This window comes from Lactuca virosa, chromosome 5, assembly GCF_052849685.1.
Source record: "Lactuca virosa cultivar CGN04683 chromosome 5, Lactuca_virosa_CGN04683_v6, whole genome shotgun sequence".
Taxonomy (NCBI): domain Eukaryota; kingdom Viridiplantae; phylum Streptophyta; class Magnoliopsida; order Asterales; family Asteraceae; genus Lactuca; species Lactuca virosa.
In genome coordinates this window covers 143,928,003-143,951,341 of record NC_136430.1, presented here as the reverse complement: position 1 = coordinate 143,951,341, position 23,339 = coordinate 143,928,003, and positions in this window count along the sequence as shown.

The following is a 23,339-nucleotide window of genomic DNA, read 5'->3' as shown; positions in this document are numbered from 1 at the left end:
CGACTGATGTTGTACTCCTCTGAGACTCTCCCAAACAGCTTTTGTTGCTTGATGATATATGGTCCATTGGCATGGCCTAGACTGCTCCAGCGCGCCAGCCTGGCCTGGCGCGCTCCTGCCAGCCCTGCCTGGCGTTCCCTTGCGAGCCTTGCTGGGGACTCCCTTGCCAGCCCTGCTGGGGACTCTCCTGCCCGCTCGGCCAGGCGCTCCCTCGCCTGGCACTCCCTTGCCATCCTCTCCTGGTGCGCACCCGCCAGCCCTGCCTGGGGCGCGCCCGCCGGCCCCGCCCGGCGCCTCCGGGCGGCCTTGCCCAGCTCCTTGCTAGTTGGGCCTGAATTGGGCTGGCCCAATGCCTGACCTAATTGTCCCCTGTATAATGAATAGTATCTCCTCCACGGAGAGGGATCTTTCCCGAGTGGCTTAGCAGCCACCATGGATCTTCCCTTTGGCTCAGCCGCCGCCCTATACTCCGGCCGGGTGGCTCAGCCGCCACCCGCCGCCGTCAGCCACCATACACCACCACTAGCACCAAGATGGTTCCCTCCAGCTATGGAGAACCATCTCAGATCTTCTAGCTGATCTAACTTGACCGTCGGTGTCCGCTCCCGGGGCACAGTCCTTGGGACGGCTCTAACGACTTTGCACTGTGATGTCAGATCTCCACCGCAGCAGAAGACCAGAAGAGCCGCCGGAGGTCGATGTCGCATCATTTGGCGTCATCCCGGATTCGAGCAAGTAGCAATAGCCTCAGTTGGTTTCAAGCTCGATTTTGCCTAGATTTGTTCAGATCTGATGTGTTTTTATCTAAGATTTGTTCAGGTCTGTTCATTTCTACCCACCATTTGGTTCAGATCCATTTGGTTTCTACCAAGATCTGTTCAGATCGATTTGGTTTCGCCAACATCTTTCAGATATGTTTAGTTTTTTGCTCAGATCTTTAGATCTGTTGAGTTTTTTGCTTAGATCGTTAGATCTACCTTGTTTTTGCTCAGATATCTAAATATGCCTTGTTTTAGTTTATTTGAGCAATTCTCAAGTTAAAAGATTTTATCAGATCCATCTTTGTTGGATTATTCAGAAAGTTGGGGAGAAAAGAGATTTCTATGACTATTTCCCCATCTTTGTTCATATTTTCGAATTTTATTCACCAAGTTGAAGAACAAACAATATTTTACAAGTCTTTATCTCTTTTGCTTGTTCATTTTCAAGAAAATCGGTTTTGGTTTCTGATTTCTCATGTACAACTTCATTCAAGTTGTTTATCTGATGCTTCCTCTAGAAGCTTAGAAATGGAAAACAAAAGATTTTCAGATCTGTTGAGCAAGCTAAAGAGTAAAGAAGGTTTAGTGACGACAAAACTTTGTTAGATCCATTTCGTGTTTAGTTTAGATCTATGGATCTACATGATTTTCTTCACTCAAATACTCCCCAAATATGCAAAAACTTTCTTAGCTCTGTTTTTTGTTTATATCTTGGGGGTTTGTTTCAGAAGAAAAGAAGTTTTATGAGTTGTCATTCATATTTTTCAGTTCATAAAATCAGGAGAAAACTCAAATTTTTACACCACTTTTTATATTTTTGGTGTTTTTTCTTTAAAAGTTTAGAGGAGAAAAACGAAAATTTCCTCCAGATCTACTCTTTGCTCATATCATGATAGCTTGTTGAGCAAGCTGAAAAGAAAAAGAAGTTTTATGAGCAACATCCCACCTCAGATCTGTTTTTTCACTTTTAATATGGGATTTGTCCAGCAAGTGGGAAGAAAAGAAGTTTTTAAGAGTTTTTGTTTCATTTTCAGTTCACATATTATCAAAAATCGTTTTTAGCTATGATTCTTTGTGCTATCCCATCCCTGTAACAGCTATTTGTACACATAGTTGTATGGCTTGTATATTTTACAAGGCAGTTTAAAAGGAAAAAGAGAAGGGAGGAGAATTTTTGATAGGTTTTAACCCACTTACAGTTTACATATTTCTAGAAAACATTTTTTAGTTTATGATTTATATTACAAGTTTAGGTTATGTTGCTGTGATTTTTATATGTTTCAAAACCAGTTAAACCTTATTTTAAACCATATTTTTTACCTCAAAGTTTTTACCCTATTATTTTCTAAGTTTACTGGTTAGTCAAACAAAAAAGAAAAGAAAAAAAAAGTGGGGTGTAGAGATGAATTGACACAAGAAGGTAACCAAAAAAAAATAACAAAAACAAAAAAAAGAGAAAAGTGTATTCAATGCAAATATAACACAAAGAGAAACCCAAATACAACATACAGCTGCTTGTTGTCGTTTCATAGCTGACAAAAAAAAGGGGGGGAAATAATGCACAGTGCATCAGACAAGTGACAAAGAGTTGTCAGTAAAAGTCAAAAACAAAGTCGGGCCCATCTCGTTCAATCCCCTATGTACAGAAAAGACAAAAGAGGCGGGACCCACCCAGTCAACACATCTTCTAGGCAGTCTAAGAAATCCCGAAACCCCTACTTCTCTCGCCGGAACTTAAGCGCCGCCAACTGGAAAATCTCCAATCGCTACCCACCTTCAGCACAGGTGACGAAAAGTGTTCTCCCGACCAAATAATACCCCTTCTTTCCGGAATCACAGCACCATCGGCCATCATCATCTCCGTCGGACCTGCAGCACAAATAACCCAGCAAAAGCAACGCCCGTCGGTCACCGATCTCTTTCCCCACTTCCATGGTTCTCCGACAACAAACGAACCCGAAGCCTCGCTACTCAATCGTGTTTTCCGACCAACTTCCATCGCCGGTCGAGATCCTTCTCCGACTGCTGAACGTTGCCCTTCCATCGTTCATCTCCACCTCCGATTTCAGTGAACAATTGATGAATCAATGAATCGAGTAATGAATTAATCAGAGTATGAATTCAAGTAAGAATATGAGATTTGAACACACGATCTAAATATGATCTTGTTATGCTCTATTATGCTTTCGAATTCTTTACAGAGAATAGTAGACAAGTCTGTAAAAGTTCTTATCTAACTCTAGTAAATAACCCTATTTATAGGGAACTGAAAGCTTACAAAAAATATACTAAGGCATTGACTCTAAAGCTTCGAATAAAAGCCCCCTAGTAAAATACATTACAAAATATTCGAAGAGTTCAAAACATACTTCGACTAATTACAATAATTCGACCCTTACAATCTCCCCTTTTGTAATCATAGTCGAAGTCTTCAATTTTTAAGAAGTGTGATGGAATACAGTAATACTCTTCGAATCTCCGTGTACCAGGAGATAATCTTCTTCATCTCTTTCTTGTCGCCTTCATTGTTCTTCTTGCAATGATCCATACGAACAATCAAGTTCGTATATTGAGATGTTGAATATCTCTCGACTTCACTTGCTTGGAAGAAGAACCGTTTAGACTTTCCAGCTTTGTCTTTTCCTGCGAAGACAATTCCAAAAGGCTTCAGGCAAATTTCACCATCAGCATACTTCTTCAATTCAACCTGAATCTTCGTAGGAGCCATCGGAGCTTTAATTTCCATTCCTTTAGCAGTAGCTAATTCAACATCTGTTAGTGCCAAACACTCATAATAGTTTTCGATAAAAATCTTGATGTGAGCTACTCCAAGCTTGAATTCATCTGGTTTTGTGTTTTGAAGGTATGAGAAAGATTTGTCTTTCAAAAGTAATGCAACTTGTATAAGATCATACAAGTTCATTAATGGAAAATCTGCAACAGTGAATTCGCAAATATTTCCATTTGCCCTGGCAACCACATACTTAACATTTTCGACTGTGTTTCCGAAAACCACATCCTTTTTCATACTTATGACCTTCTTGATTTTTATTAAAGACCAAACTTCTTTAGGGGCTTTTCCAAGAACAGCATGAAAACGAATTTTCATGTGTGTACCTTCATCTTTATTTTTAAAATTCCCTTCTGCTTTGAACTGAGGCATGATAAACATCATTTCGTTTATGGGAAAATCCAATTGGCCTGCATCAGTATTTGTGACCAAATAACTCTGCTTTGGTTTCTTCTCAAATGAATACATGTGATTGAATGCAACCTTGGCATCGATTGTTTCGTAGTTATAGTGTTTAGTTGGATCCCCTTTATCCATTCCCTTCGGATCATTTGCTCGCTGAGCCATAATGCTTTGAACTATTATGAGCTTTTCGATTTCAGCATCAACTTCAGCCTTCTTTTCTTCTTTTGATTTTTCCACAACAATCGATTTCCCTTTATCTTTCAATGCTTGAATGTCAGTTGTCTCTTTTGGTTTTGAACCACTCCCACCAGTCTCCGAAGATTTACCAATCACAATTCCTTTCGAAATTGGTCTTGCAATTGGAATTGTTGTTACGACTGTTGAAGTCACCTGTTCAGCAGAAACAATTATTGGTTTTGTGGTAGGGATTTTTGAAGAAAAGACTTTTCCCACAACTTTCGCATCTTCTCCACTAGTCTTCGACTCACTAGTTTTTCTTTCTCCCCCTTGCACCCCTGTGAAAACAGCTGGGGCATTTGTGGTTGGAAGAAGACTTGATATGCGAAAGAGAGGAGTAAGTTGCTTGTTGAGAATGGCTTCAAATTGTATAAACTTCTGAGATAAAAATTCAAAAGTAATCAATGGAGAAGAAACCGGCCTATCAGAAATCTCTTTTAACTCCTTAAGCAACTTAAGCACTTCTTCAAAGCTTGCACTTTCGGATGTTGAAAGTTGAGTAATTTGAGGACTCAAATTTTCATACAACTTAACAAATCGAGTGACTGCGTCACAAATGATATCAACATTTTGATGCAATGATGCATAGTCATGTTGAACAGTTTCTATTTCTCTTTTCATATCTTCACGAAGTTAGTGAATTTGCAAGTTGACATCCTCTCGAACTTTCTTCACATCTTGAATAAAAAGAACATGTCGTTCCTTTGCAACATTTTTCAATTCTTTCAAATTACCAGCAAACTTCGAACTCTGAGAATTGATCCGAATTTCATTTTTTTGATCATTATGATCAAGCTTCTCCAAGACTCGAGATTCAGAATCTTTAAGCATCCCCGATACTTTACTTATGATTCTGGATTCAAACACCTTCAGCAATGAATCAACTTCAACACTTGAAACAGATGAACCAACCCCTAGATCTGCTTGGGATTGAATGACAGAATTCAACTTTTGATTTAAAATCTTAAACTGCTTCATGGTCATCAGCATGTGATCTGGAAACTGCTCTTCTTCTTCATGAAACTCCAAGTCGTCAAACATACCGCCAAACCCCTCATTATCAGCCTCTGTTTCCATATAAACAGTATCTTGAATAGGTGAAGTTGTTTTGGATGGCTCAGTAGATTGAGAAGAAAAAATAGACGTAAAGGGTTGATCAAGAATGTGTTCGAATGTTGGGGAATCTGTTGTTGAAGTAAGAGGAGTAGAAGATAACGGTAAAGAAACAGTACTTGCAAAAGGAGCAGAAGTAGATGGACCTGTAGCTTCATTCTTCGAACCTCCTTCACCCATATGGACATTTGCACCCGTATCAGATACGTGTACAGGGATGCCTGAAGTTCGAACCTCCTCGGGAACTGATTTGGCAATCGAAACTTCGGATGGTATGACAACTGTCTTCTCAGGAGTGAAACTTTCGGTGATAAGAGTAAACTTTGGAGTTTCAGGAATTCTTTCACTATCATCATCTGTTGACTCAGTAGAGATTACAAGTTTTCGAGTCTTCTTCTTCATTTTCTTTGACAAATGCTTAGCCATGTCTTCAGCCCTTCGTTTCTTGGACACCGGTGAAACAGGTGCGGGCACTTCTCTAATTAGAATCCCTTGATGAGTTATTTGAGGTTTTCGAACCACTTTGTCCGTTGGAGACTTGGTTTTGTGAGTGGACTTCATTTTAATTCTTCAAAACATGCCAGTCTTCGAAGGAAGGACTACATGTTCTCGTGTTTCTTCAATAATGGGCTCAATTACTGGAGTCTCAGCAACAGTCACTTCAACTGTTTCAGGCTTCTTCTTTGGAGATTTCGAAGATCTGGACTCAGTTTCATGCTTTCTCGACTTCTTGGTTTTCTTATCATCTCCTCCCAGTAAAACACCAGTTTTAATTGAAGAATCAATTGTCGTCAAATAGGCTACCAATACAGGGTTCGAAGAATCAACTCTTTTAAGCATCGCATCTGGAATACGAACAACTATAGGAAAAACATCAGCATTATCTGTAACTTCCTTCGGATAGTGGTAAGATTGAAAAACTACTTTGTCTTCATCAGTGGGTACCAAAATCCCTTCCTTATTGTAAAAGTGTTACAGAATCAAACTCCAGTATCTTGCACATGAAATACCATGAATAGCATTCGTGTGTTCTACACCCTTTTGGAATTCCTTCCACAACTGTGTAGAATAATCTACTTGAAGATCATAGTAGATTCCAACAACCATGGCATAAACCTCCATTCTTCCTTTATCAAGGCCAGCTGATCTCCCAGTCAAACAGCATAGAATAATACCAAATAAGAAATTCCAGATTCGTGGAAGACCAGATTTCTTAAAATCACTAATCTTGAACAATGGTGGCTGATATCCCATCTCATTAAACATGTGAAGGATTTGTGGAAAAGTAAATGAGACATATGGAGGTAAATTCGGAATATCAAGAATTTGGCAAAATAGTTTCTTGGTTAGCCTGACCTTTTTGTCGTTCACCAGATGAAAAGTAATCGTATCAGTTGCTTTGTTATATGTCGCAGTTGATCCTGCTTGAGAAAGCCAGGACAATGGAACAGAGAAAGAGTTAAACATCGCTTTGGCCAAAACCGAGTTCTTCAAAGCAACTATAAGCATCTTTAATTCTTCCGGGTACTGAGAAACGTCACCCTCCAAGTAGTAGTTTGTTGCTTGAATCTTCATTATTGGTAATGAAGAGGCATCTTCAGTGGTATGAGAATCAACATGAGCAGAAGTCGCCATTGTTAGGGTTTGAAGATGATGATGAACAGAGAATTTTGGGAAATTTGCTTTTTTTTATCGCGTAAACTGACAATGAACCCCTGGAATTCCCTTTTATATGTAACCCTTAAATTTGAATTTGAAGCGGGATATGTATTTAATGATATCCGATGTGGCACCTTGAAAACCGCACCATTACTGCATAAAAGTAGCCATGCTTCAAAAAGTAGCTGTCACATCGCCTTGAGAAACGGACAGAATATCATACGTCATTTATAAACAGCCTGTCTTGTAATCCCCAAGAAAATTGTAACCGTCAGAACCCTTCGAATGGAAGCAAGGCTCTTTCACTTTTGGGATGAAAAGCGAAGTCATACGCCAGAAGTTCGAAATCGTCAGCCTGAGTTGGTATTACTCAGAACCTCAAGGATTTCGTGAGTGCTGTGTTCCAAAGAATAGAGACGAGAAACAAATATAATAAAAATATGGGATATTGTGATGTCAAACCATTCACACAAAAGCAGATGAAATCCCGGGCAAAGATTACTTCATTAATCATTAAGAGAAATGATCAATAGCTTGTGTGGGTTCCCGTGAATTACAAACGAATACTTGTTGATAAGTATCAAAGGGCTTCTTTTATAATGCTTCGAGGATGGTTTAAAATTTCTTTACATGTCATCCTAAACATAAGGTGAGAAATTGTAACAGAAATTACTTGTTTGACTATTGTAGTCAGTGACAAGTTGGCTTTGAAAAATTTTGAAATGACTAGGACATTCGAATGAAACTCACACGGAAATCATATTCAAGAAAAAAATTTATATGCTGGATCTTGTTGGTTAACAAGCATCGTGGGTTTCGAATGTTTGATCAAGATCACTCATTCGAAATGAATATGATTTGGAGTTCCGAATTTTGGTACAGAAACAAAAGTTTCATGAAAATCTGGAACTTAGTTCCCCGTCAATTCGTTAAAAGTTAATGAAAATTGGGTTTCACTTTCATCACGGTCTCATGATGTCAGATCATAAACACAGAGTTTTGATATATCTAAGTCGCGATGGGTTTGTTCACAGACCTCTCGGACATATGTCTTCGTGTGTGATCGTGAAAGAATTTTATGGATGAAAAAGATTGATGTAAGACACGAAAAGTACCTCTGTTGTGTTTGGACCAAACAGTAAACTCTTAACTCATTTTGAGAAGAGTAAGGTAGCTCAAAGACTAATGTGAATATAAGCCTGATTGGGAAGAAATCTTCGTATGAATAATTTCATTAAGGCTTTCTTACACACACATTAAGTCATGGAGGCTTTGGTCAACATACAGCAGCATGCTTCTAGGGACATCCTAACTAGTTCGAATGATGAAAAATTTATCGATTCATACGAAAAATGTATCGTACTCGAGTACTGCAAGCATAATATCCGTTGTATCTTCATGAGAATCTGCAACAAAATACTAAAAAGAAATAGGAATCAAAATATTTTTGATGTTTTGATTTTTCGAAAATAAAGACAGAACAAATGAAAATCTTTTTGAATTTTTAAATTTTTCGAAAATTAAATGACAAAATAAACGAAAATCTTTTTGGAATTTGGAATTTTCTGAAAATTAAATGACAAAACAAACAAAAATCTTTTTGAATTTTTAAATTTTTCGAAAATTAAATGACAAAATAAACGAAAATCTTTTTGGATTTTGGAATTTTCTGAAAATTGAAATAGTACTTGATGTAAATATGCAAAATTTTATCTTCTCCTTATAAGTAACAAATGTACGAATGCGAAGAGGTCGAAGCGTTGACTATGAACAGTAACAGCTAAATCAACCCTTAAAATAAGTAACAAATGTGTGAATTCGAAGGGGTCGAAGCGTTGACTATGAACAGTAACCTCTGAATCAACCCTTAGAATAAGTAACAAATGTACGAATTCGAAAGGGTCGAAGCGTTGACTATGAACAATAACCTCTGAATGCTGAATGATTTTGCATTATCTTTTAGTCAGCGCCTCTGAATCATTCCTTATCATGCATCATTCTTCCTTTTTGCATGGAACAGAATTTCCATCGATCATTCCAAGTCCTTCTATAATCTTCACAAGGGATTTTTCATCCAAAGCTTTCGTGAAAATGTCAGCTAACTGATCAGTTGTTTTCACGAAATGTACTTCAATATTTCCATCTTCCACGTGATCTTTGATTAAATGATAACGAAGAGCTATATGTTTAGTCTTCGAATGCTGCACAGGGTTATGACAAATTCTTATCGCACTTTGAGAATCACAATATAATTGAATCTTTTTCATATTAATTGCATAATCACGCAATTGACTTTGGATCCATATTATTTGTGAAGTGCAAGCAGCAGCAGCCACATATTCTGCTTCAGCCGTTGAAATTGATACGCATGTTTGCTTTTTCGACTGCCAGCTCACCAATTTGCCATCAAGAAATTGACATCCACCACTTGTGCTTTTTCGATCAAGATTACAACCACCCAGGTCTGCATCCGAATATGCTTGTACAAAGAACCCAGTGTTCGAAGGATACCACAATCCTAACGAAATTGTTCCTTTAAGATAACGAAAGATATTCTTCACAGCAGTGAGATGTGGTTCTCGTGGATTAGACTGATACCTAGCACAATTACACACAGAAAACATGATATCAGGTCTACTAGCTGTAATATAAAGTAATGAACCAATCATGCTCCTATATAAAGTTATGTCAACGGCAGGTTTTTCTAACGAAGATGTAAGCTTTATGCCCGTTGCCATTGGAACTCGTAACTTCGTGCTATTCGTCAATCCAAACTTTTCCAACAGATTCTTCGTATATTTTTCTTGATTAATAAAAATTCCTTTTCTGTTTTGACGAATATTCAAACCAAGAAAATTATTGATTTTTCCCATCATGCTCATTTTGAACTTACTTTTCATCAAATCTTCGAATTCTCTAGACAAAGCAGGGTCAGTCGAGCCAAAAATAATATCATCAACATAAATTTGAACAAGCATTAGATGATTCCCCACTTTCTTTCGAAATAATGTGGGATCAACTGATCCTTGTTTAAATTTAGATTGTTTCAAAAATGAGGTAAGAGTTGCATACCATGCTCGTGGTTCTTGTTTCAAACCATAAACTGCCTTATCTAAAATATAAACATGATTTGGAAATTCTTCGTTAATAAAACCTGGGGGTTGTTCCACGTAAACAGTTTCTTCAAGCTCTCCATTTAGAAATGCACATTTCACGTCCATTTGATAAACATCAAAATCTTTGTGAGCTGCATAAGCCAGAAATATACGAACTGCCTCGAGTCTTGCGATAGGGGCAAAAGTTTCTTCATAGTCGATTCCTTCTTGTTGTGAATATCCTTTAACAACAAGTCTGGCTTTGTTTCGAACAATATTTCCATCTTTGTCGGTTTTATTTTTGAAAATCCATTTTAACCCGACAATCGAAACATTTTCAGGTTTAGAAATTAACCTCCAAACCTTGTTTCGTTCAAATTCAGACAATTCAGATTGCATTGCAACAACCCAATCTGAGTGTTCCATTGCAATCTTAACTGTTTTTGGTTCAATCTTAGAAATGAAAACATTGAACATGCAAAATTCTTGATGAGTATTCAATACCTCATTCTTTGCATGAATTTGAGCTCTTATTAAAACTCCCTCTTGTGGAATCCCAATTACTTGATCCTTCAGATGATCTTTTGTCCACTTTTCCATTGGCGGATATGCTGGATCAAATTCCAAAGGTGCATCTTCGTATATATCATCGTTTTCTAAGCCTACAATCGAACAAGCATCATCAAAATCATTATTATCTTCAATATTTTCAGAATGCTCCCCCTCAACATTATGCAACCCCTCAACATCATCATTCATCCTTTCTTTTTCCCCCTCGAAAGAATGTTGTTCGTCATCTAATGTATTCGAATCCAAGTGCTCCCCCTCCACTGGATTGTTTTGCATACTTTCGCCATTTTCTGGAGAATTTGATGTTGAAGTATCATTAAGCTTTGTTAGTTCAGAGATATGATTATCACTTGCATTGATTTCAGCATCAACAGCATGATCTGAAATTCCAAAAATTAAATCATAATCAATATCTAATGTTTGTGAGGATTCAGATTCATCTTGTATGTTTTTCAGAATTGGATGATTTTGAAACTGAGTTGTTGTTTGTTTAATGTAGTAATCATCAAATGTAAGATTAAAAGTTTCTTCAACTTTTCGTGTTCTTTTATTCAACACACGATATGCAACTGAATTATGCAAATATCCCAAGAAAATCCCTTCATCTGCTTTTGCTTGAAATTTCGTAAGATTATCCTTGAGATTCATAATGAAGCACCTGCATCCGAAAACATGAAAAAATTTTACATTAGGTTTTCGATTGTTGAGAATTTCATATGGAGTAATGTTGAAACGACGATGAATAAACGATCTGTTTTGAGTGAAACATGCGGTTGATACCGCTTCAACCCAAAGATATTGTGGAAGATTCGCATATGCCAACATAGTCCTTGCCGCTTCGCATAGAGACCTATTTCTTCGTTCAACAACACCATTTTGTTGTGGTGTGTATGGAGATGAAAAATTATGCGAAATCCCTTTGTCCACCAAAAATGAATCAAGAACATTGTTCTTAAATTCAGTTCCATGATCACTCTTAATTTTTCGAACAATCTTCTTCAATGTTGTTTCCATCTTTTTGATAAAGTCAATCATGATTTGTGCAACTTCTGATTTAAGCCTGAGAAAATAAACCCACGTAAATCTGGAAAAATCATCAACAATCACTAAAATGTACCGTTTCTTGTTGAGAGTTGAAACAGTCGAAGGACCACACAAATCAATATGTAAGAGCTCCAGAGGTGCAACTATTTTTGAATCAATCGTAATTGGATGACCTTGTTTATGTTGCTTGCCAACTTCACAAGCTGCACATAAAGAATCATTGTCAAATTTTAGTACAGGTAAACCTATTACCAGATCTTGTACCACAAGTTTATTGATGTTTCGAAAATTGAGATGAGAAAGTTTTCGATGCCAAAGCTAACTTAAGTCTGATGTTGCCATCGAAAGAAGACATATAGCAGGTTTCCCTACTATCAGATTGATGTCCAAAGTGAACATGTCACCTTTCCTTTTGGATTTCAGTAACACCTCTTTTGTTGTGACATTCGAAATAATACTTCCTTCTTCGTTAAAAAGAACTTGATTGCCAGTTCCCACAACAAGTTGAGAAACACTTATCAAGTTATGTTGAAGACCTTCAATATATGCCACCCGATTCACTGTGAATTGACCATTCGTGATCTTCCCATATCCTTTGACTTGACATTTTTTATTGTTCCCAAACTTCACTACTCCAGCATTTTTGAGACTTCGAAAATCACGTAAATTCTCCTTCTTCCCAATCATGTGACGAGAGCTACCACTATCGATGTACCACTTGTTATCATATTGCTCATCACATAGTACCTACATTCAATGGAAAAATTTAGGTACCCAAGGCTTTTTGGGTCCTTGGAAATTAGATTTCAATTTCGAATGTAATGAAGAACTTTTAACCCAATCACAAACTTTTGTTTTGAGACTATCAATTAAGTTCACTTCATCATTTAAAAGAACCGAAACATAAGTTTTTGATGGTTTCGAATGTTCATTGACATTACCCTTCGAAGTCTGAGTTTGTGAATGAACATTCTTTGCTTTTATAACTGGTTTCCATGCTTTGACTGATATGTTCGAATCCTTAGACGATGAACTGTCATTTGATGAATTATTCACATACTTTTCATATGCTTCGTGAATTTGCTCCTTTGAAAATGTATTTGACTGATACATCTTTCCTTTTCCTTCAAGCCAATGATCAATGTTCTTCCTTGATGTTATTCTTTTTTCTCGTGAAGTTTTCATAGTTTCTTTCTTCGTTTGATTTGGAAAATTTGGCTTTATTGGAACAAAATCAACTTTTGGTTTTGTTATAAAAGATTTAGCATATGATGTATCAACTGTTGATTTAAAATGTTGACGTTGAAAGAATTTTTTATTTGGTTTTGAGTAATTTGAAAATTTTCTTGGAATATTAGTTTCTGAAACTTTCGAAAACCTTGGTTGTTTATTCACTTCAGACTTTGAATGATTTGATTGATATGAATGTTGAGGTTTTGTTGAAAAGGATGAATTTTTAGCTTTGAAAACATTTTTGGGTGATTGTGATTCAGATATCTTTTGATACTCAACATTTTGCCAAAATATTTTCTTTCTTGCTTGTCTTTTTGAAATGTTGTTTTCCTTCGAAAATTTGTCAATTTGATCTTTGAATTCCTTGGAGTTTAATTTGACAACTTTTTCACATTCCTTTTCAACTTGTTTTGAATTCTCTTTTTCAATTTCTGATTTTTCAATCCATTTTCTTTGTGGTTTTTGACGTTGGAAAACATACGAATTCTTTGTTAAGTTGTTTTCAACTGTGCTTTGATTTGCGAAAAAACCTTCATCAGTTGTTTTTGAATTATCCTCTTCAACTAACTTCTTTAATTCTGGTTTGATTTTTTCAACATTTCCAGTAGTTACGAAAACTTGATTTGGAAAAATGACATTATCTGTACATTTGAAATTTGGATAAACCACTGAATTCGTTTCAAGATAGTGTTCACCTTTTTCATTCATCACTTTTTCGAACTTTTGTGTATCACCATACACCTGATCAACCACAATTCGAGGACTTTCTTCTTCCTTTGAAGATTTCTTTTCCTTCGAAATGTTCACTTCATCTTCATCATCACTATCATCAGTTTGGCTGTCTTTGAGATCCACGAAGTTCATATCATAAACTTTCGAAGTTCAGGGTATATCAGTTTCATTTTCAACCATCAAATCCTTAACTTTTTCTTTTCCTTTAGATGTTGAAGCAACATTAACAACAGACAACTGAGAACAATCAACATCTTCAAGTTCACTAATTTCACTAATATTGTCAAAATTATCTTCAATATCAGCAAAATTAGATTGAGAATTAGATGTTGAATTCTCAGTCTTTTTCAAAATTTGAATTTGTTCAGATTTAGTCAAAGTATCATTCACTATGTTAACTAATTCATTCGCATCAAGACATTCATCAATTTTGACAATTCCATATTTATATCTATCATCAGGGACTCTGTCAAAATCAGCTATTATTTGCTCACAAGCATACGAAATATTATCTACCTTGGCTCTTTCGAATGCTAGGAAAGGTAGTAATTTTCTATGTTGCTCTTTACTTATATCACATGAATGATGTAAATCAGTTAATTTGCTATAAAGTCATTTAGCAGAATTACAATAGATATTTCTTTGTGCTAGCAAAAGTTTAACATCACTCGATAACCTATCCCTATCACACATTATATTTGTCATTTGTAATTCCAAACATTCAATTTTGCTTATTTTCATGTGAAATCTCTTTTTGACCTTTAACAACTCCATTGACAACTTGTTGGCCTCATTGCTAGCAGAAACAACAATTGAATCAAAATAAGTAACCGTCTCATCAAAAGAAATTAGTTCAGAATCATAAGCATGTGTAGGAATATTAAAAGATTCGATAATTTTACGTACCTTTGTTGTCATTGGAGATTTGTCAGCTGCTTTGGATACGCAGCATCATCCGCTCACTTCGAATTCCTCATCATCTGAGTCCTTCTCCATTTTCGCATACAACGCCCCATGCGTTGGATTCCTCATTTCCTCATCGTCTGACCCAGATGACCAGATTTGATAAGTTCCATCTTCATCCTCATGCTCACCCTTTGCAACCAATGACAAATTCTTTGCTTTAGCACGAACCACCTCAAGCTTTTCTGCATAATATGCCTCATCTTTGACTTTATTCTTCCTCTCATCCTTCTTTCGAAGCATACAGTCATTTGCAAAATGATTCGCACCGTTGCAATAATGACAATCTATTCCTGCATCACCTTTCAGCTTCTTCTCACCCTTTCCATCAGCTATCTTCGAATCTTGCTTCTCAACTTTCTTTTTCTCCTCAACCACATTTTTACTCACAGAATTTCCTTTCACCTCAGCAAGCTTAGTCTTCGAATTGAACGGTTTTTTGAAAAATTTCTTGACACGATTATTCGAGTAAAATGCTATTGCTTCATCATCCGAATTCATGATGAATCCTTCTTCTTCCTCAGAATCACCATTTTCAGCTTCTTTCTCAGAAATCTTTGATACAAGAGCTAATGGACCTCCCAAATTCAACTTTGATTCCTCAGCAATTTCATTTACCTCAATTTCATGTGTTTTCAATTGATTATACAAATCATTGAGAGTTGATCTATCAAAACTTTGTTGATTCTTCACCATCATACTCATACTTCTCCATTCTTTTCGAAGCCCCATTACAAAGATGAGATTGAATTCCATTGAAGTTCTGGTAATTCCATAGCGATTGCACCGATAGATTAACTCGTTCAGACGATCACAGTAAACTTCAATTGTTTCTCCTTCTTTTTGTTTGAAATCTTTCAACTCAACCAAACACTGTTTAACTGAATTGATTTTTTTCTTCTCACTTCCTGGAAATTTATCTTTCAGATTGTTCCAGACTTCCATTGTAGTTGTACAACTCCTAACGTAATTGTACACAACTGGAGGTAATGCACCTCGCAGTTCCCTCATACACCTCTTCTCTAGTTTCTTCAGACGATCAGTTTGATTATCAACTCCAAAATTTGTAGAAGATGATCCAATTGGTTGAACATTCACTGGAACATTGACATTTCCAGTGATACATGACCATAATTCTTCATCCAGACCATTCAGATAATCCTGCATATGATCAGCCCACTGATCATAGTATTCAGGGATTAGCATTGGAATTTTGGTTGATGAACCTAGCAGATGAGAAAACGAGGTCCTCGAATTGAGATTGAAACTCGCCATTGTTGTATGGAAGAAGATTTTGAGAAGTTTGAAAAGATTTGAGAATTTGAAAACAAACTAGATGAATCAAATCAAATTTATGAGAATAACACTCGATTCAACAATTCAAATGCATAATCGAATCACATACTAAGATCTAGACAATTTTTCACTTTCAAAAAGTGCGGAAACTTTTGAATCAAAAAGTTGGTTCAAAAACTTTTGAACAGCGTGAAAATCAGATCAGAGATATGATTCCTGCTCTGATACCAATTGATGAATCAATGAATCGAGTAATGAATTAATCAGAGTATGAATTCAAGTAAGAATATGAGATTTGAACACACGATGTAAATATGATCTTGTTATGCTCTATTATGCTTTCGAATTCTTTACAGAGAATAGTAGACAAGTCTGTAAAAGTTCTTATCTAACTCTAGTAAATAACCCTATTTATAGGGAACTGAAAGCATACAAAAAATATACTAAGGCATTGACTCTAAAACTTCGAATAAAAGCGCCCTAGTAAAATACATTACAAAATATTCGAAGAGTTCAAAACATACTTCGACTAATTACAATAATTCGACCCTTACAAGTTAGGCAACAACCTCGACGAAGCAACCAAAGCTCCAGTCGGCCACATGTTCTCGCTCACCACCACCAGTCGGAGCCACATCGCCTCTACCTGTTGCTTAGACCCCTCAGCTCAATGTCGTCCACGTAACAACAACACCGGTCCTCCTTACTGGTGACAATTCCCGACGAGAAACACAAAAGAAAAAAAGAAAAAAGTGGCGATTTGCTAAGTTCACCACAAAGCGTGGATGGATGACAAAAAGAAGGGGGCCCACTTGTATTGACTTTCCCACAGTTAATACGTTTTAACAAAAAAAAAGAATAAAAAAGGAAGAAAGAATTAGCATCGTGGGAGTATGGGACCAACATATCATCCTTTGGTAAAAATTGCACAAGCAGTTTATAGATGCAAAACAAAGAAATGGATGTAGGCTTATAACTTAGCCTCATAAAACACATTTTGGGCCGTTAATTTGCAAATTTGTCAACATGTATATTTGGGCTCCTCCTTTCAAATGGCTATTAACATCAATTTATGTTGGAGTTTCTTTCAAAATGAGCTCTTTTATGTTTGGGCTACATGGAAAATATTAAAGCGGACCATTCTTGCAAGACAAAAATCAGTATTTTATGCTCGCGTACAGCAAGCTCCGCGCAACAGAATATGTTTCCAAAAAATGATTACGACCCGCGCCGTTTCAAAAAATAAAAATCAAAGCTTGTGCGCTCCAATCTAATCAAGCTAAGTCCAATTTTAGAAGATGTGATCCAAACCACTCATCATTTAAAAAAAACAAAAAAAGAGGGAGAAGAGTAGTAAATTACTAGTACTCGTGAAACGTTTCGAAATAATCCTTAGCAACCGCGCTGCCCGACTGTCACAAGCCGCGTTGCCAGCTCCATACAGTCTCGCTACTCAGCTCTAATCAGTCGTGTTGGCCGACATCCCGCAATCGCGCTGCTTAACTCTCGACAGCCGTGCTATCCGCTTTTCATTAGCACTTGTGTCGCCTAGCTCTTTCCAACAGCTATGTATCTCAGCTTTCAGCAGTTGTACATCCATATTTCCCTTTTCTTCGCCCCCTCTAAGAAAAAAAAAGAGAAGGGGGGGGGGGAATAGTGTTGGTACGACACTATGTAGAAGTGATTTTTATTCCCAAGGGGAAGAGTTAAGGTACATAAAGAGCTGATACCATGAATGATGGTGTATCCTCGAGGTGACGTTGGTATTCCGGATTGAAAGAGTAGTCGCGTGGTCCAACTCTCAATAGTCGTATTAATCACCTATCGCTAGCAGCTCGCTGCCCGGGCCTCAACGACCCTGCTGACCAATTCCTGACAGCGATGCAGCAAAGCAAAGCATCAGGTACCGTTCCGCTTTAACCCAGACTTATCACACGAGCTAGACACATAAATTGAAGGGTGCTACGCCCAATCATGCGAGGTTCAGTATCCTTGCCTCGAGTCGCCTGGCTTCCCAGCCTGACTCCATTATAGCGGCAAGCTCCGCATGCGAGGTTCAGTACCCTTGCCTCGAGTCGCCTGGCTTCCCAGCCTGACTCCATTATAGCGGCAAGCTCCACGTGCAAGGTTCAGTACCCTCGCCTCGAGTCGTCAGGCTTCCCAGCTTGACTCCATTATAGCGGCAAGCTCCGCATGCGAGGTTCAGTACCCTCGCCTCGAGTCGTCTGCCTTCCCAGCCCGACTCTATTATAGCGGCAAGCTCCGCGTGCGAGGTTCAGTACCCTCGCCTCGAGTCGTCAGGCTTCCCAGCTCGACTCCATTATAGCGGCAAGCTCCGCATGCGAGGTTCAGTACCCTCGCCTCGAGTCGTCTGGCTTCCCAGCCCGACTCTATTATAGCGTCAAGCTCCGTGTGCGAGGTTCAGTACCCTCGCCTCGAGTCGTCAGGCTTCCCAGCTCGACTCCATTATAGCGGCAAGCTCCGCATGCGAGGTTCAGTACCCTCACCTCGAGTCGTCTGGCGTCCCATCCCGACTCTATTATAGCGGCAAGCTTCGCGTGCGAGGTTCAGTACCCTCGCCTCGAGTCGTCAGGCTTCCCAGCTCGACTCTATTATAGCAGCAAGCTCCGCATGCGAGGTTCAGTACCCTCGCCTCGAGTCGTCTGGCTTCCCAACCCAACTCTATTATAGCGGAAAGCTCCGCGTGCAAGGTTCAGTACCCCCGCCTCGAGTCGTCAGGCTTCCTAGCTCGACTCCATTATAGCGGCAAGCTCAGCATGCGAGGTTCAGTACCCTCGCCTCGAGTCGTCTAGCTTCCCAGCCCGACTCCATTATAGCGGCAAGCTCCGCATGCGAGGTTCAGCACCCTCGCCTTGACTCGTTTGGCTTCTCAGCCCGACTCCACTATAGCAACTTGCTCCGACCATTCCACGCGACGATCTTCCGCGTGATTTATCTACGATCGCTGGAAGCCAAGCCCGATCCATTCCACGCGACGCTCTTCCTCGTAATCTATCTATGATCGTTAGCAGCGAAACCCGATCTGTTATACGATGCTTTCCCGCATGACATCTCCATGTTCGCTGGCTGCTAAGCCCGGGCTATTCTCATAAGTCGCGCATCGTCGCGCATCATAAGTCGCGCATCATAAGCTTATTCCATGACTAACACCATGATCTCGGTGCTTCCTCTCTCACAGTCATCATGGTTCTCTTTGTGCTCGGATGATCGATGAAGTGTTATCCACATTACAACCTGCTATAGTGAGGTTACTCTCCAGCAAGGAGGTCATCCCGGCATCGGCCCTGCTGCCTACTACCCTATAGCATGTATGTTTCCTGGCTCTCAGAAACGGTCTTGCTATACAACTTTACCTGTAGCCTCCCCGTGTACCCCACAGCATCTCTGTTTCCTGGCTCTCAGAAATGGTCTTGCTGTTCAACCCTACCTGTAGCCTCGTCGCTTATCCCAAAGCACCTCTGTTTCCTGGCTCTCGGAAACGGTCTTGCTGTGCAACCCTACCTGTAGCCTCATCGCGTATCCCAAAGCACCTCTGTTTCCTGGCCCTTGGAAACAGTCTTGTTGCGCAACCCATACCTCTGGCCTCACCACTTATCCCTTAGCACCTTTGCTGCCTGGCTCTCGGCAACAGTCTCACTGCATGTTTCCTACCTATGGCCTCACTACCTGTTTCTCAAGAATTCTGTTGTCTGGCTATCGACAATAGTCTCGCTATGTGACCCTCGCTAGTAATCTAATCGCACAGCTCTCGGAATCCCTTCCACTTATATTATGGTCAACAACCTTACGGTTTATTGGTTTGACAACATAGTCTGACACGGCTACCTACGTTACCCACATCAGACTGGGGAGGAATCCAGCTAGGTGTAGCCCGAGCAAGAAAGACCCTCAAGACGGTTATTGATGTAGACTATGTAGATGGTTACTGGTGACATCCCATCTCGCATGGCTACCACAACAATCACGTCGGATAACAGTCTCAGGGACTGTATGGTGAGGTTACGCTTCTTAGCTACCCCGACCAGACATTTTATCGACATCAGTGTCGCGTAACACTCTTTAGCAGCCTCGGTCCGCATGATCGCAGCAACAGTTACGTTGTATCACACTGATCAGCTCACACTCCTCTCAGTGAAGGAGTATCAAGTCATCTCAAGCTACATAAGCAATGCTTGGCTAATCGCACAACCCCACGGCTCTCGTGGGCGAGGTTCGGTCATTCTCTTTATTATTTAATGCTTTGGTGCTTTATCTAGTCCGATCCGATTGTCAGCAACCCAATCACATCAGACTAGGGGGACTTGACGACGCACAGTTTATATGACTAAGTCCAGTCTGATATCATTGGCCGCGTACCAATAACACCAGACTGGGGGGGGACTTGATGATATATGGTCCATTGGCATGGCCTAGACTGCTCTAGCTTGCCAGCCTAGCCTGGCGCGCTCCTGCCAGCCTTGCCTGGCGTTCTCCTGCCAACCTTGTTGGGGACTCCCTTGTCAGCCTCGCTGGGGACTCTCCTGTTGGTTTATATGACTAGTTCCAGTCCGATGTCATTGGCCGCATACCAATAACACCAGACTGGGCGGACTTGATGATACATGGTCCATTGGCATGGCCTAGACTGCTCCAGCGCGCCATCCTGGTCTGGCGCGCTCCTGCCAGCCCTGCCTGGCGCTCCCTTGCGAGCCTTGTTGGGGACTCCCTTGCCAGCCCTGCTGGGGACTCTCTTGTCGGCTCGGCCAGGCGCTCCCTCGCCTGGCACTCCCTTGCCATCCTCTCCTAGTGCGCGCCCGCCAGCTCTACCTGGGGCGCGCCCGCCAGCCCGGCCCGGCGCCTCCGGGCGGCCTTGCCCAGCTCCTTGCTAGTTGGGCCTGAATTGGGCTGGCCCAAGGCCTGACCTAATTGTCCCTTATATAATGAATAGTATCCCCTCCACGGAGAGGGATCTTTCCGGAGTGGCTTAGCAGCGACCATGGATCTTCCCGTTGGCTCAGTCGCCGCCCTATACTCCGGCCGGGTGGCTCAGCCGCCACCCGCCGCCGTCAGCCACCATACACCACCACTAGCACCAAGATGGTTCCCTCCAGCTATGGATAACCATCTCAGATCTTCTAGCTGATCTAACTTGACCGTCGGAGTCCGCTCCCGGGGCACAGTCCCTGGGACGGCTCTAACGACTTTGCATAGTGATGTCAGATCTCCGCCGCAGCAGAAGACCAGAAGAGCTGCCAGAGGTCGATGTCGCATCAACTGACGTTGATGTTGGATCTGTTGCTGGTCTTGGCGGTGTCAGGCGATTGGAGGTTCGCTAGATTTGGATTGAGTAGATGGACCGGCGGAGCTAGTTGCGACCGACGATAGTTGTTCGGAAGTTGGGGCTTTCCCGTCAGGGAAGTTGTCAAACTGGGGTTAACCGGGAGCTGCTAGTCTTTGTGTTGCTGTGAAGCGGTGGTTACGACTATGGATTTTCCAGTTAGTGGTGCTCAAGTTCCGGGGAGAGTAGTCGGGTTTCGGGAGGTCTTTGACCGCCCGGGAAGATGTGTTGACCGAGTGGGTCCCGACTCTTTTACCTTTCTGTACATAGGGCATTAGACCAGGTGGGTCCGGGTTTTTGTCTTTTAGTTTAGCATACAAGCATACTCTCTGTATATACTATCTCTTTACCACCCCCCCCCCCCTTTTTTTTCTTTTTGGTCGTTTAAGGGAAGACAAACATAGGACCATTCTTATGATAGTATATATATATATATATATATATATATATATATATATATATATATATATATATATATATATATATATATATATATATATATTTATATATAGATTTTATTGACAGGTCATGTTCTTGTATAACTTCTCTCCTGCCTCACTCTTTTTTTTCTCTCTAAACTTTTAATCAACTTCAGTTCTAAAAATATATAAACTGAGGTGGGATAAAGACTCATAAAAAACATATTCTCTTCTTCTTCTCAAAAAATGAATAAAACCACTAAATCAAATAGATCTATGAGGGTCTTAGAAAATCGTCACTAAAAGATTCTCTTGGTAACTGAGAATAAGATAAAAGCTTATGAAATTTATTTTCTCCTTGTCTTACTCACTAAATCATCAACATAAACTGAAATAAAGTAACACCTCTAAATCTTCTTTTCTTTTCAATTATCTGAGATAAACACTAAATCAGTACAAACAACTTAATGAAATTATATACAAAAAATCTAAAAGTGATTTTCCTTGAAATAATGAGTTGGTAAGAAGGGTAGAAACATGTAAAAAATTCTTTCCCTCTCACCTTGCTGAACAGATCACTAAAACGTGAACCAAAAAATATTTTTTAAACATTTTCGTATTCCTTCAAGCTTCTAAAGGAAACACTAAACAAACAACTTGGTAAAATGTACAAATATTACACTTATTCTTACAATTACCTGCTGCAGGGAGTGAAGTTTTGCACAGAAAATCTTAACTAAAAAGAGATTTTCTGGTAGTATGAGTTTGATTAAAGGGTAAAAACTTGTAAAAATTTCTTTTCTCCTCCCTCAGGTTGCTGAAGAAAATATAAACGAAAAATAGATCTAAAAACTGAACAGATCTTGAGATCTGAACTTAAAAACGAGAGCAGATCTGAAGTGTCTTTGCAAACTTCGTGAATACTCATATAAGCTAAAAGCTGAACAAATCTTGAGGTCTAAACTTAAAAATGAAATCAGATCTAGAGATCTAAACTGAAAATGAAGTAGACCTTAAAATCTGAGCGAGAAAAACTCAACAGATCAAGAGATCTGAACAAAAAAGTTGACAAATCAAAAATCTTGTATGAAAAAATATGCAGATCAAGAGATCTGGCCGATGGTGAAGCACATCTTGGCAAGAGCCAAATGAATCTGAACAAATGGTGCTAAATATGAGCAGATCTTAGCAAACCTGAGCTAAAATGCAACAGATATGAACAGATCTAGGCAAGAACAAGCTGATGGCTGCTTGTTCAAGTCCGGCATGGCGCCAAATGATGCGACATCGGCTTCGACCACCTGCTATGAGGATGTGCTTCTACGCCGGAGACGTATCTGCGAGTTCAAAACAGACAAGGTCGTTAGAGCCGCCCAGGGACTGTGCCCCGGGAGCGGGCTCCGACGGTCAAGTTAGAAAATCTGATAGATCTGAGATGGTTCTCTTTAGCTAAAGAGAACCATCCTAGTGCTGGTGGTGGTGTATGGTGGCTGACGGTGGCGGGTGGCGACTGAGCCACCCGGCCGGAGTATAGTGTGGAGGCTGAGCCAAGGGGAAGATCCCCCTCCATGGAGGAGATACTATTCATTAAAAGAGGGGACAATTAGGTCAGCCCTTAGGCCAGCCAAATTAAGGCCCAGCTAGCAAGGAGTTGGGTGAGGCCGCCCGGAGGCGTCGGGCAAC